General features: G+C 46.9%; 1 protein-coding gene across 3 annotated transcripts in view; it reads right to left on the bottom strand.

Moving 5' to 3' along the window:
* si:ch73-337l15.2 (glutathione hydrolase 6) overlaps positions 1 to 16185 on the bottom strand; it is a 77791-nt gene that overhangs the window by 44530 nt on the left and 17076 nt on the right. The window contains exon 2 of one of the 3 annotated variants that reach the window (XM_055632103.1): positions 5737 to 5834. The exons of the other annotated variants lie outside the window; for them this stretch is intronic. The gene's annotated coding sequence lies outside the window, so the exon portion shown is untranslated. The remainder of the gene's footprint in view (positions 1 to 5736; positions 5835 to 16185) is intronic. 3 annotated transcript variants of the gene reach the window in all.

Genomic DNA, 16185 nt, shown 5'->3' on the forward strand with positions numbered 1-16185 from the left:
CGGTTTCCTCCCACACTCCAAAGACGTACACATTTTTAGGTTAATTGGTTTGGTAAATGTAAAAATTGTCCCTAGTAGCTGTAGGATAGTGTTAATATGCGGGGATCACTGGTCAGCGTGGACCCTCCACCACTGTTTCCGAAGGGCCTGTTTCCGTGCTGTATGTCTAAACTAAACTAAATCTGCAAACTAATCTAAGGCCATCTGATTCCCATCCCAAAGGGCTATTAGTGACCCGAGGGTGTTCTTTATTTTTTCTTCCATATTTATTCAATTAATAATTTGTAACTTTTAGTTTAGTTTAGAAATGCTGCGTGGAAACAGGCCCTTCGGCCGACCGAGTTTCCACCAGCCAATGATCACCCATACACTAGTTCTATCCTACACAGTAGGGGACAATTTACTGAAGCCAATTAGCCTACAAACCTGCACATCTTTAGAGTGTGGGAGGAAACCGGAGCACCCGGAGGAAACCCACATGGTCACACTGGTGCCTTTCAGCGCCAGAGGCCTGGGCTCAATACCCGACTACGGGGGCTGCCTGTACAGAGTTTGTACGTTCTCTCCGTGAGCGCATGGGTTTTCTCTCACATTCCAAGGACGCGAAAGTTTGGAGGTTAATTGGCTTCTGCAAATCATCCCCAGTGTGTACGGTAAATTACTGCAGCGGTGATCACTGGTCGGCATGGAATCGGTGGGCGAAGGGCCAGTTTCCATGCTGTGTTTCTAAACTACACTCTAAACTATATTGGTGCAGGTCCCTGGGTTACGAGTCTGGTAACTCACTCACACCCCCAATGCAGGGGGGGGTGATAGATCGAGAAATACATCCCACCCACCATTTAGAGTATAGTTCCTCTTCCTAAGTTGCAATCCAGAATGTGCCCCAACCATGAAATCTGAGCAGCCACTGATCGTGATAATTAGTTTGCAGACAAAAATGTTGGAGAAACTCAGTGGGTGAGGCAGCATCTATGGAGCGAAGGAAATAGGCAACGTTTTGGGTCTCGACCCGAAACGTTGCCTATTTTCTTCGCTCCATAGATGCTGCCTCACCCGCTGAGTTTCTCCAGCATTTTTGTCTACCTTCGATTTTCCAGCATGTGCAGTTCCTTCTTAAACATGATAATTAGTTTGGTTCATTATTGTCACGTGTACCGAGCTACAGTGAAAAGCTCTTTCTGTTTGCTACCCAGTCAAAGACAAGACAAAAGGTAGACACAAAGTGCTGGATTAACTCAGCGGGTCAGGCACCATCTCTGGAGAAAAAGGATGGGTGACGTTTCAGATCTGGTCCGAGTCTGAAGAAGGGTCCCGACCCAAAATGTCAGCCATCCTTTTTCTCCAGAGTTGCTGCCTGACCCACTGAATTACTCCAGCATTTTGCGTCCATCTTTGGTAGAAACCAGCGTCTGCGACTCCTTTCTACCCAAAGAAAGGACCATACATGAATACAATCTAGCCGTCCACAGTGTACAGATAAACGGTATAGCATTCATTGCAAGATATATTCTGTGAAGTGGAGCTGGAGTGAACTGCAGCTTGGACAGCTAATTTATCAGGGTAGGTTTCATAAACTTGGTGTGTTTGTTTGTGTATATAATGTTGTGGGATGATCCAATCGAGCTGTTTAGAAGATTAATGTAATACATCAGGGTAGCCGAGAAAAAGATCTTGTACTCTGCAATCTATAATTTACAGTCACATAGCACAAACAGGCCCTTCAGCCCATCACGTCCATGTGGACCATCAACACCCCATTTAATTTAATCCCAATTTTTTTCTTGTATCCCATCAAACTCATTACTGAGGTCGACAACTATGAGGAAGGCTATCAAAGTATACAGCTGGACATAGATCAACCACAGAAATGGCCAGGGAAATGGCAGATGGAAATTAATCCACACATGGGTCAGAGATCCAGGTTCGATCCTGACTACGGGTGCTGTCTGTACGGAAGTGGGAGAACATAGAAAATGGGATAACATAGAACTAGTGTGAATTCCTTAACTGCATTGATGTGCAGAGGGATATTGGGGAACCAGTGCTCCACGTCTTTGGAATGTGGGAGGAAACCAGAGCACCCGGAGGAAACCCACGCCGTCACAGGAAGGGTGTGCAAATTCCATACAAAGCGCCCGAGGTCAGGATCGAACCTGGTTCTCTGGCTTTGTGAGGCAGCTGTGCCACTGTGCTGTTGCATATGCCCCTGCCCCACTAAGGAAACCTGAACGGAAACCTCTGGAGACTTTGCGCCCCACCCAAGGTTTCCGTGCGGTTCCCGGGGCTTTTTGTCAGACTCCCTACCTGCTTCCACTACCTGCAACCTCCGGGAACCACCTGCAACCTCCGGGAACCTCATGGAAACCTTGGGTGGGGCCCAAAGTCTACAGAGGTTTCTGTTTAGGTTTCCTAAGTGGGACAGGGGCATAGTTTAGTTAATTTTAGAGATACAGCATGGCGACAGGCTCTTTGGCCCATCGAGTCCGCGCCGACCAATGATCGTTCCGTATACTAGCACTATCCCACACACCAGGGACAAATTGCATTTTTACCGAAGCCAATGAAGCTACAAACCCACACAGCTTCGGAGTGCTGGAGGGAAGTGGAGAATCCGGAGATAGGTGCTGTAAGGCAGCAAATCTACCACTGTGCCGCCCGCTTTAAAAGCCTTATAGCCCTGTCCCATGGTACGTGTTCATTCCAAGAGCTCTCCCGAGTTTGCCCTGATTCAAATTCAGAGATTTACGGTAATGGCCGCTCGTCGGTACTCGGGGCTCTCGTGTACATCTTTCATCATGTTGAAAAATCTTTACGAGTCTTCCTGTGCTTACCTGCCATTAGCGAGTCTTCCCGAGTACCTGCCGTTAGCGTTACGAGCCGCCAAGAGACGTCCCCGAGCTCCGACGTACCCGCTACGTTCATTCTCTGTGCTTACCACGAGTTTGATTATTTTTATTAACTCGGGAGAGCACTTGAATGAACTTGTACCGTGGGACAGGGCTTTAAGGTTCTGCAAATACCCAGCAGGTTAAACACCAACCGTGAGGAGAGCAAAGCAAGCACGTTAAGTTAATTATTTTTAATCAGAACTCTGTGTTCTTACCTCAGGCAATATATCACAACATTGAGAAAAACATCCTTGTGTTATTACTGTTAATTGCCTCTCGTCTCATTGTGAACATCAGGCACAAAGCAACAATAATCGTTTACACCGATTACAGATACTGTAAAACAATCTGAGATGGCCCATTCCAGAGTGAAGTATTAGCAATGTTTTTTCCTGTAGACCAAAACCAACCTTGTGCATATAATTTCTAGCCATAAATTCACGTGATCGGAGAAGAATTAGGCCATTCACCCCATTGAGTTTGCTCTGCATTCAATCATGGCAGATCTATCTTTCCCTCTCAACCACATTCTTCTGCCTTCTCCCTATAGCCTTTGACACCCTTACTAATCAAGCTTGTTCTATATTCCCACCACCCGTGTGAAAGAAATGCCCCTCAGTTTCCATTCTCTTGTTGTTGGTGTCTATGGCAGATTGTCCTCCTATCAGGGCTGCCAACTCTCACATTGAGCATGAGACTCAGGCATTTGACAAAATTCTCACGCTCTCACGTTGATGACAGAAGTTCTCGTGCTCAATTTAAAATAAATAAATAGAGCCACACTGCTCCACGGTCACCAATGGGTGATAGTTTTCCTCACCCGCATTCACGTTCCCGTGCAGATGGTGTGAGTAGGTGGCCGCAGCAGCACCCCCCCCCTCCAGGCACCGCTCACACCTCCCCACCCTCACCTCCGGCGGCTCTGCATCTGGTGGCCGCTCTGTCCACACCGTATGGAGTTTTAACCCCGACCCGGAGCCAGGAGCAGACCGGGCGGGTGGGGGCGTCGTTGCCGCCTCCAGAGCCGCGGGGATGAATCTCGGGCTATAGCTCCGTTCCGATGCACGACCCTCACCTTCCCCGGACCCCCAGGTCACTGACCCTCACCTCCCCCGGACCCCAGCTGGACACAGAGCATCTGGGCTGGCCCGCATTACCGGGGAGTGGGGGAGAGAGGGAAACGCTCCCCGGACATCGCCTAGTCTCCGCTCACTCCGGGTGTTGTTGCCGCTTCACTGACACACACACTCTCACACACAACCTGACACACACCCTTACACACATCCTAACACACACTCTCACACACAACCAAACAAAAACTGACATACACAAGGTTTAAAGGGATATGGGCCAAATGCGGAAAAATGGGACTAGTTTAGATGGGGCATCTTGATCTGCATGGACAAGTTGGGATGAAGGGCCTGTTTCCATACTGTAAGACTATGACACACTGTAGAAAGGGTGCAATTGCTCTGGAGAGGATCCAGGGGCGATTTATGAATATATTGGCAGGACTGGAATTATTTTTTCACTTTGAAGAAAGATTTGATAACTGGGATTGTATTCTCTGCAGCAACGGAGGTGAAGAAAAGATTTAGTGGAGGTGAATAATATTATGAGAATAGGACCTATTTTGCTTAACAAAGAGTGTAGGAAAGGACTGTAGATGGTGGTTTAAACTGAAGATAGACACTAAAAGCTGGAATAACTCAGCAGGACACGCAGCATCTCTGGAGAGAAAGAATAGGTGATGTTTCGGGTCAAGACCTTCAGACTGAAGAGGTTTAAAACCAGCCATAACACACAATGACTGGAGATGTGTGTTATCCAACTAAGGGCAGAAATCAGAATCATGTGTTCATCTTTATTAACGTGACACCATAATAAATATATTACAGAAAAAATAATTTGATGGGGTGGCACATTGGCGCAGCGGTAGAGTTGATGCCTAACAAACACTACAGACCCAGATTTGATCCTGACTAAGTGTGCTGTCTGTACAGTATTTGTACATTCTCCCGATGAACACATGGGTTTTCTCCGATTTCTCCCACGTCCGAAAGGAGTACAGGTTTGTAGGTTAATTGGCATCTGTAAATTGTCCCTGGCATGTAGGATACAACTGGTGTATGGTAGATTGCTGGTCGGTGTGGACTTGGTGGGCCAAAGGGCCTGTTTCCATATCTTAATTTCATTGAACCATATACGGTTGAATATGTGGCATTATTTTCATCTTGTTTCTATAGTCAAAGGGTAAGGTTGATTGATTTATTTGTGCAGATCAGTGATGGAAGTCTGACTCTTCTTGCCTTGTTTCTATGTTCTTGTTTCTCTATATATATATATGCATAACAGCATGCATTATAATCTGATTTCCATACATGAATAAACTAAGGTCATTCATGTGCTGCACCTGTTAATCAGAGCCTGGCTCTACTGTGGAATGTAATTAGGAATGTAATTTAGCCTAACCTTATTCATACCTAATCCAATTTGAAGCATAAATGTTGCATTCAAGTGTAAGTTAAAAGACTTGCTACAGTATGCACCATATTGCACAATTTCAAGCTGAACAATGCATAAACACCCTCCCCCCCTCGGTCGCTACGCTCCCTCACAATTTCTCACTCTCAACTCTCACCCAATGTTGGCAACCCTGTCCTATATACCTAACCTGTTTAAGGATTGGGAGCCTTAGTTTAGTTTTGTTTAGAGACACAGCGCGGAAACAGACCCTTAGGTCCACCGGGTCAGCGCAGCCAAGCGATCCCCGCACATTAACACTATCACTACACACAATAGGGACAATTCTTTATACATTTACCAAGCCAATTAACGTACATACCTGTACGTCTTTGGAGTGTGGGAAGAAAATGAAGTTCTTGGAGAAAACCCACGGGAAGAGCGTACAAACTCCGTACAGACAGCGCCCGTAGTCTAGACCTGTAAAGACAATACTATGACCTAAGATTACTGAGACAAGCTGCCAGCCGACTGAAAAACTCAATCACTGAATCTCTATGCATTACGTGTAGGAAGGAATGTGGTGCTTTAAATCAAAGATGGATATAAAAAGCTAGAGTAACTCAGAGGGTTAGGAGAACATCTCTGGAGAAGAGATAGGTGACGTTTCGGGTCGAGACCCTTCTTCAGACTGAGTTAGGGGAAAGGGAAATGAGAGATATAGACGGTGATAGAGAGGGTGATGTAGAGAATAAATGAGTGGAAGGTATGCAAAGCTGTAATGATGATCAAGGAAAGATGGAGCCCACAATGGTCAAATGTTGGCTTGAGCTAGGTGATAACAAGTTATGCAGACAATGAAACTCAACAGGATGAGTGAAACTAGTACGATGACTCGGTGGGGAAGGGACGGGGACGGGAGGGTGCATGGGTTACTTGAAGTTAGAGAAATCAATATTCATCCTGCTGGGTTGTAACCCGAGTAGGAATATATAAGGTGTGATTCTCCAACTTATATTTGGCCTCACTCTGACAATGGAGACCAAGGACAGATAGGTCAGTGTGGGAATGGGAAGGAGAGTTACAGTGTTTGGCACCATGATCTTCATGGATTGATGGTTATAATGGGAAATATAATATTGATGAATTTGAGGTTGTAATTTAGACTTTTAGATTTCAGAGATGTAGTGCGGAAACAGACCCTTTGGCCCACTGAGTCCACACTGTGCTGTGATCACTCCACACACTAGCACTATCGTATACACTAGGAACAATTTACAATTTTACCTAAGCCAACTAACCCACAAGCATGTATGCCTTTGGTATGTGGGAAAAACCCACACAGGTCACGGGCAGAACGTACAAACTCCGTACAGACAATACCCAGAGTCATGATCGAACCCGGGTCTCTGGCGCTGTGAGGCAGCAACTCTACTGCTGCCTCACCGTGCCGTCCATTAATGTGCATTTGATGTCTTTACTGCGAGTCTGTAAAAAGATCAGTCCTTCGCATCTAATCTTTGCTGTCCATGTCTAGGGAGTACTTAATGGGATGGTGCTAAGTAGTTTTACTCTGTATCTTACCCATGCTCTAACTGCCATGGGAGTGCTTCATGGGGCAGTGCACAGGATATTTTATTTAATTTATAGCTCTTGCCATCCGTATTATGGAATGTGTGGCAGAGAGTGTGTGTAGAGAAAGCTTGATTTGGACATAACGTGATGTGACATTGTAAGAGGGAGAGGGAGCTTCAGAACACAGAACAGTACAACAGAAGAACAGGAACAGCATCTCATATTTTACTTGGACAGCTTACAACCCAGCAGTATGAACATTGCTTCTCTAACTTCAAGTAACCTTGTTTTTCCTCTCTCTCCCCATCCCTCCCCATCCTAGTTCTCCGACCAGTCTGACAGTCCTCCTGATTAAATGTTATCTTTGTATCCTTCGTTGTCACCTTCCCCTAGCTAACAATGATCTATTCTACAGTTTCCTTGATCTTTATCCCCTTTGATGTCTCGTCTGCACATCTTACCCTTCTATATCTCTGTGCCTCCTTCTCCCCTGCCTCTCAGTCTAAAGAATATTCTCGGTCTGAAACGACACCCATTCATTCTATCCAGAGACGCTGCCTGTCCACTGAGTTACCCCAGCATTTAGTGTTGGCCCATGATGACTGTGCTAAATATGATACCAATTTAAACGACCCATCTGCCTGCATGGTTTCTATCCTTTGATTCCCTGGCTGTTCATGTATTTGCCTCTTCAATGTTGCACCAACCACTCTCTGTAAATAAAAACTCCTTTAAACTTTCTCTCCGTTCACATCGGGTAGAGACCATGTCAGGAAGCTCTAATGATGCAGAAGGTTTGACCAGCCCCGACTCGGGGTCCGATCGCCTGGCACAGGGAGCTGACACCCCCCGATGCAGAAGCTTGATCACCCCGATGCCGAGGGCCTGACCGCCGGCTGAGGGAGCAAAGATTGCCCCGTCAACGGAAGGCTCGGGGTCCCCGACCGCGGGAGAACAAAGGGAAGAGATGTAGCTTTTTTTTTGCATTCCATCTCGGTGAGGAATGTGGAGGAGTCACTGTGGTGGATGTTTATGTTAAAATGTGTTTTGTGTGTCGTTGCTTTTTATTGGTATGACTGTACGGCAAATCAAATTCCTTGTATGGTACAAAACATACTTGTCTAATAAAGTATGAATATGATTATTAGAGCTATGCCCTTTAGTAATTGACATTTTTACCTTTGAAAAAAGGACTCCGACTATCAACCCTATCTATCTCTCATAACTTTATATTCTTCGATTGTTCCATACACCCATCACCCCATGGACTCTGGCTCTCCAGAGAGGAAAAAAAATCCAGGTTTGTCAATCTCCATCTAGACCTGTAAAGACAATACCATGGCCTAAGGTTACTAAGACAAGCTGCCAGTAGACTGAAAAACTCAATCACTTTTATGTTGGACTCATAGTGTCATAGTGTCATAGAGTGATACAGTGTGGATTCGGATTCCAATTAAATCTTTTCATCTCCACCTTGAACCTATGATCTCTGGTCCTCGATTCCCCTACTCTGGGCAAAAGACTGTGCATCTACCTGATCTATTCCTCTCATGATCTGATACACCTTTATAAGATCACCCCTCATCCTCCTGCGCTCCGTGGAATAGAGACCCAGCCTACTCAACCTCTCCCTATAGCTCACACCCTCTAGTCCTGGCAGCATCCTGGTTGTGTGCTAACCAGTCAGCGGAAAGATTATACGTAATTACAATCAAGTCGTCCACAACGTGCAGATACAGGATAAAGGGAATAACATTTAGTGCAAGATAAAGTCCAGTAAAGTCCAATTAAAGATAGTCCGAGCGTCTCCAATAAGGTAGACGGGAGGTCATGATCGTTTTCTAGTTGGTGGTAGGATGGTTTAGTTGCCCTATAACAACTGGGAAGAAACTGTCCCTGAATGTGGAGGTGTGTGTTTCCAACATTTGTAACTCTTGCCTGATAGGAGAGGGGAAAAGAGGGAGTAACGGGGTTGAGACTAGTCCTTGCTCCTAAAATATAAGGAAGAGGGAGTGTACGGGTGATCGCTGGTCAGAGCAGACTTGATGTGCCTGGTTTCCACGCTGCATCTCTAATCTAAACTAGTTCCCTGTTCTTCCTAAATGTTAATCCTAATTTCATGTACCACTTTGTGGCGCCTCGATGGCAGCCTCGCCAACAGTCTGTCTGTCCTTTTTGTCTTTTTGTTGTTACTTTTAGTATGTTTAAAAAGTTTGTGTTAATGTTCTCTGGTTTTGTTTTATGTGGGGAGTGGGTCGGGGGAAACTTTTTTCAATCTCTTATCTTGCCGTAGATGCGATTGTTTGCGGGATCGTATCTCCGGTCGCTCTGCGGCCTAACATCATGGAGCTGGCGGCCTTGCTCGGGACTGATTTTGAGCCCCACCGCTGGGTCGTGGACTTACCATCGGAGCCGATCCCTTGCCTGGGATCGACTCTCCAACATGCGGATTTCAACATCAGGAGTTCACGGTCTTGGGTAAGAGACCGATGTCGGGAAGCTCCAAAAGCTGCACGACGTTCGACATGCCCCGACCCAAGGTCAGATCGGCCGGCGCGGGGGAGCTGACATCCGTCCGATGCAGGAGCTTGATCGCCCCGAGGAGGCCCGCTGCCAGCTACGGGAATAAGATCGTCCCGTCAACGGACGGTTAGAGGCCCCCGACCAAGGGAGGACTTTTTGTCGCCTTCCATCACAGTGAGGAATGTAGAGGAGTCACTGTGGTGGATGTTCATATTCAAATGTATTTTATGTGTTCTGTCACTTTTTATTGGTATGACTGTATGGCAAATCAAATTCCTCATATGTTGCAAAACATACTTGGCTAATAAAATAGGATTATGATTAATTTCATGTCTGTGAAAGGGCTATCCAACCATGCCTACTTATTTCTATCTGTGCTTAGTTCTACTGCTTTGATTAATATGCCCTCTGCATGCAGCCACACAGCCTTTAGTTCGTCCTTTTTATTAAGTGGGAATCCTCAGACCTTGTCTGCTGATTTCCCCTTGGATTTGTACTCTCAATCCCTTCCTGTCATAGCCGGTTCATCATTTCCCCGACCGATATTTTTCTATCCCGCTCAGCCAGGTCACCAGCTCCTCATGCCGACAATGCAGAGCGTACATGGCAGACTGCATAGGGGCAAGGAGTTTGACAACCTGAAAAACACTGATTTAAGGCACTGGGAAAAGAAGCAAGGCATAATGGGAATTGTGCCTCTAAAAATCAGTTGCTGGGATTCACTGCTTGGAAGGGTAGCGGAGTTTCACCCAAAGGAAATATGGCGATTGATTAAAAAAAAAAGTTTTTATTTATCTCTCCGCCATTGCCTCTGGCTCTCGGAATAAATTCCCTCCTTGGGTGTACCTACCTTCTCCCCAGCTACCCTTTTGTTTTTGGCTGGTCCCAATGCTTCATTATTACAGTGATTCTTTATTGTCAAAGATAGACACATAGTGCTGGGGTGACTCAGCGGGTCAGGCAACATCTCTAGAAAAAAAAGGATGGGTCACATTTTGGGCTGATGTTGGGAGGGGGGAGTGAAGAGATGGAGGCGTGAAAAGAAAATCACATGTACAGGCATACAGTGACATTCCTTTCTGCATTCAGTTGAATAAAGTGTTCCCATACACAAGCACAGTCCCCGATTAAGTACAAAGTGTATAGAAATAACCCACTGAGACAGTATACAAAAGTCGCCAGGTCTTGGCAAATTTTCAAAATCTAGTCCGGTCTGCACTCTCGGTCTTCTGAAGCAGTAACTGGGGAGTGAATGAAGACTGAAACGTCATCTCAGCTCTTATCAGGCAACTGATCCATCCTCTGGAGAGCCGTCCTGCCCTCCCATTGACCTAATTGGAGTTTAGTTTAAAGATCCAATGTGGAAGCAGGCCCTTCAGCCCACTGAGTCCGTGCCAGTCATCAATCCCCCGCACATTAACACTACCCTGGGGTGGGAGATTGCAACCTGCACGTGGTCCGCCCTGTTTCGACAAATGCAATCAACCTGGTGTGCACAATCAAATAAGATCAAATAGAACAAGTTGTCCTACAACGTTAGGCTGTGCACGCCATACGCAAGAAGAAGAAGAACACTACCCTACACACACTTAGGACAATTTTACATTCACACCAAGCCAAGTAACCTACAGAAAAAAACAGAACGGGGTACTGAGTTTGGATGCTCAGCCATGATCATATTGAACTGGTGCTGGCTCGAAGGGCCTACTCCTGCACCTATTTTCTATGTTTCTATGTCATCTGTCCACTCCCTCCACAGATGCTGCCTGAGCGGTTGTTTCCCCCGGAACTTTGTGCCCTTTTCTGTAAACTATCGTCAGCAGTTCCTTGCATCTACACTGAGATTTCCAGCTGTTAAACAGACACGGCTCGATGAAAGATAGAAAAGACTCCGTCTCCACACTCCACAATTTATCCCTCTTGAGATCACACTTTCCCTAGCCAACAATGTGTCGACCAGGCACTGCCTTGCCTGGGGACATTTCTGGTCCTGGCCTTTCCTCGCCTCCACCTCTTCACCCCACCCTACCCCTACTGTCAAACTGAAGAAGGGTTCCGACCCAAAATATCACCCATCCTTTGTCTCCAGAGATGCTGCCTGACCCGTTGAGTTCCACCACCACTTTGCATTTTTAGTTTTAGTTTTTAGTTTTAGAGATACAGTGCGGAAACAGGCCCTTTGGCCCACCGGGACAATTTGGGGACATTTTTTTTACATTTTCCAAGCCAATTAACCAACAAACCTGTACGTCTTTGCAGTGTGGGAGACAATAGACAATAGGTGCAGGAGTAGGCCATTCGGCCCTTCGAGCTAGCACCGTCATTCAATGTCATCATGGCTGATCAGTACCCCGTTCCTGCCTTCTCCCCTTATCCCCTGACTCCACTATCTTTAAGTGCCAAACCAAAGAGTTTGGGAGGAAACCAAAGATCTCGGAGAAAACCCATGCTGGTCATGGGGAAAACGTCCAAACTCCGTACAGACAGCACCCGTAGTAGGGATCGAACCCGGGTCTCCGCCGCTGCATTCGCTGTAAGGCAGCAACTCTACCGCTGCACCACCATGTCTATTTTCAAGAAATTCTTAGTTCTAACTGAGTTTCTGCAGCACTTTGTTTTTTCACTTAAGATTCCAGCGTTTCAGTTCCTTGTGTCTCCTCCATCCGTATATATTTTCTTTTACCGGTTGTGTAAAAATGATTCTCTTACATGCTTGCTACATCTCCTATATGGTGTCAAAAGGCCTCGTATTCGCAAGCCCTCTTGTTCAAAGCTAACATTTTACTCATCTGCGTTTCTCGGGTCAGGTCGGGGGGAGTTTCCCCCGCCACGGGTACCATGTAATCCCGTGCTACCTGCTCCGTGGTCGGATAGTCAGCGACTAAACCGTCTCCCCCACCTGGTTTGCCAGGTGAGGAGGGGGCTGTAGACCCCCAGCAGGACCAAAAACAAGACCTGTCAAAGGGCGGATGAGCTTCTAGCGAGTCAATGGCCATCCACACTTCAGTAGAAGTTGCGATCACTGTCGTACATAGCTTTGTAAGGAATGATGATAAAGCACACACACACACCAAAATCCTATACTTCCAGCGGCGGAATAGTCAATAGTCAATAGTCAGATTTATTCTTCACATACACAATAAAGTGCAGTGAAATTAACTTGCTAGCAGCGGTACAATAAAAAAAAGAACACACAATACACAATTAAAAATTTAACACAAAACATCCACCACAGCATTCATCACTGTGGTGGAAGGCACAAAGTACAGTAAGTCCTCCCCCGTTTTTCCCCGTGGTCAGGACCACAAACCACTGCAGTTGCCGCTGCGGGCGGCCAGATGTACAGGCCCTCTCGTCTGGAAGGTAAGTCCTGAATCGGTGCTTCCCTACCGATGATGTAGTCCGCAGGCCGGTGGTTGATGATCTAAGTTCCCACCGCTCCGCGGCTAGAAGCACCGGCTTCAAGATGTTGTAGGCCGCGGGCCGGCGGTCGGAGCTCTTCTCCTCCGGGATCCCCAACGAGGGATCCCAGGCTTCTAAAGCTCCGCAGACCGCGGGTTCAGGATGTAACAGTCGGCGGGCCAGCGATCGGAGCACTCCCTTCTGGTGACCCCCGGCAAGGGCTCGTCTGCTCTGCGATGAGAAGTCCACGCTGTGCCCGCTGCTGAAGCTCCGCGCCCGACTCCGAGAAAGGTCGCACCAATCCAGGTGTTAGGCTGGGAGGGAGGCGAAATGGAAAAAGTCACCTCTCCTTGGATGAGGCGACCGAAAGCAGTTCCCCCCCTTGACCCCCCTCACCACCCTCCACACAAAACACACTGAGAGACACTAAAACAAGCATTTGGACATACTAAAAAAACAAAAGAAAGTAGAAATGACTAACACGCTGCTGGCAGGCAGCGGTCTCGCAACCCCCCCACTGACCTCCCATGTCCACAGGAACTGGAGGACAGAGATGTGTGGTGCATCCGTCACCGTTCCCATTGGAAACCAGCACCACTGCATCGCTAATGTTTTCAACGATGATGAATGAATGACGTATGAAGGAACTGCAGATGCTGGTTTATACCCAAGATAGACAGTCTCCATCTGGAGCTGTAAAGACACAATACTATGGCCCAAGAGCACACAGGTCGATGGCCTCAGACTACCAAGACAAGTAGAATGAAAAACTCAATCAGTGAATCTCCATGCATTGTGTGCAGGAAGGAACTGCAGATACAGGTTTAAACTGAAGATAGACACAAAAAGCTGGGGGAGCTCCACGGGTAAAGCAGCATCTCTGGAGAAAAGGAAGAGGTGACGTTTCGGGTTGAGACCCTTAATCAGACTGCTTTAAAAAGCTCTACATCATGGCGGACCTGGAACCCGTTGAGGTGGGGAGCGGAGGGGAACAAAGGCGAGGCCTCTGTTGAGAACAGACCGTTCTGTATGGGGAAAGGGGGATGTGTCGAGGGATGGTGAAAGCATGACAAGGGTGGGGGTTGGGGGTCAGAGGGGATTGGACGGAGGTGAAAGCAGGGTCCTGTGGGGGGTTGTTGGGGATTCAGAGAGGAGTCTGATGGAGGATCTCGACCCAAAACATCACCTATTCCTTTTCTCCAGAGGTGTTGCCTGACCCGCTGAATTACTCCAGCATTTTGTCTATATTTTACTCTTCTGTTCGGTGTGAAATTCTTGGAACACCGTCTCCCCCTCAATGTCTCAGAAACGGCCAGGGTCACACTGTGACTTTGCCGAACATCACTTCAGTATCTGGGAGCCTTGACAGGCAATGAGCCTGAGGAATAGCCCAAAGCTGCTCCAGCAAACCTCCAGCTTTGGCTCGCAAGCTAAGGCCAGGAATCTATCACTGGCTCGAAATGTCATGGAGGATATCTTCGTGTTTGACAGTCAGTTTAAATCTGTACAGCTAATGATCTGCTCACGGAGCCAAAAAAAGGAGCTTGATTTGGAAAATGAAAATCCCAGACCTGAAACGTTAACTGTTCTCTTGCCTGGCCTGCTGGGCTCATTTTCCTTCTCAACATGCTCTGTTGTTATTTTAATTTTAAAATGTATAATTTAAATGTAGGTTTGATGAAGGAAGAGAAGGAAGACATCACACTTTCAAAATGCAGTACAGGTCCACTACCGATTTTCCAGCAACTGATCATAAGGAATAGGAGTAGAATTAGGCCATAAGGCCCATCAAGTCTACTCCGCCATTCAGTCACGGCTGATCTATCTCACACTCCTAACCCCATTCTCCTGCCTTCTCCCCATAATCTTTGACACCTGTACCGATCAAGAAACTAGCTATCTCTGCCTTAAAAATATCCATTGACTTGGTGTCTACAGTCTTCCATGGCAAAGAATTCCACAGATTCATCACCCTCCGACTAAAGAAATTTCTCCTCATCTCCTTTCTAAATGAACGCCCTTTAATTTTGGGGCTATGGTCTCTAGTCCTAGACTCTTCCACTAAATGGTTTGGCGCCTCCTTTAACCCGGACAAAGTCACGAGCAGCCACTTGAATCCCTTCACCCCCCCCCCCCCTTCCGGATGACACCCCTGATAATGTGGTGCCTAGGTCAGGTGAGGCTGACGATCTCAACCTCATCGGGACATTTGCGCCGATCAGCAGATCGAATATTCCCCCTGTGGTCACGGCAGATCCGTTTCCACAGCTGACCTTTGAGGCCGACGTCCCGGTTGGTATCCCGGTCCTTCAGCAGCCTAGGCGGACCGTTCCAGTACCGACCGACTCCTCTCGGAGGCCGTGACCTCTGTTGTTACAACCAAACGGATGATCCAGAAATGCTCTGGAGCCAAAGGCACTGGAAAAATCGATGTATATTCTCCACAAAATTACCCTGCAGAGAATCCTGAGAAATACAAGTCTGCATAAACATCCCAAATGTTTAAAAAACATCGTATAGAATCATAGAACTGTACGGCAGAGTAATGAGTCCCTTCAGCCCATCTCATCCATGCCGACCTTGATGCCTATCCACACCAACATTTACCAGTAGTAAACTCCTATCTCCCTCTCCCATCTGGTCCATCACAGGAGCTGAACTCCCCACCATCCAATGGATCTACAGGAGGTGCTGCCCCTAACAAAAGCAGCCAGCATTATCAAGGACCCACACACCACCTTGGCCATGCTCTCATTTCCACTCCAGCCATCAGGAAGAATAAATAAAGGATTCTGAAAACCATGACCTCCAGGATCAAGAATAGCTATTTCCCAACAATCATCGGGGTCTTGAACACCACAACACTACAAGCAAGCTATGAACTGTCTTGGTTGTGCTAAGGACTTTGGGATTCTGACAATAATACCGGAGTTTGTAGTTTATGTTTTTTTTTTGTTTACTAGGTTATTTATAAGTACTGTGTTAACAGGCCAGTTATGCTGCTGCAAGTAACATTTTCATTCTTCTGTTGTTAGTACCTATGAGAATTAAACACTCTTGACTCGACTCTACTTGAGTTGCGGTGGCACGGTGGTGCAGCGGTAGGGTTGCTGCCTTTGAACCCGGGTCTCGGGCGCTCTATCTACGGATACTGACTGTAAGGAGTTTGCACGTTCTCCCAGTGACCATGTAATATCCGGGTGCTCCCGTTTTCTCCCACGCTCCAAAAACGTGCGGGTTTTTAGGTTAATTGGCTTCTGTTGCTTGTCCCTAGTTTGTGGGAAAGAACTAGTGTATGGGTGATCATTGGTTGGCATGGGACTCGGTGAGT

This window comes from Leucoraja erinacea, chromosome 3 (assembly GCF_028641065.1).
Source record: "Leucoraja erinacea ecotype New England chromosome 3, Leri_hhj_1, whole genome shotgun sequence".
Taxonomy (NCBI): Eukaryota; Metazoa; Chordata; class Chondrichthyes; order Rajiformes; family Rajidae; genus Leucoraja; species Leucoraja erinaceus.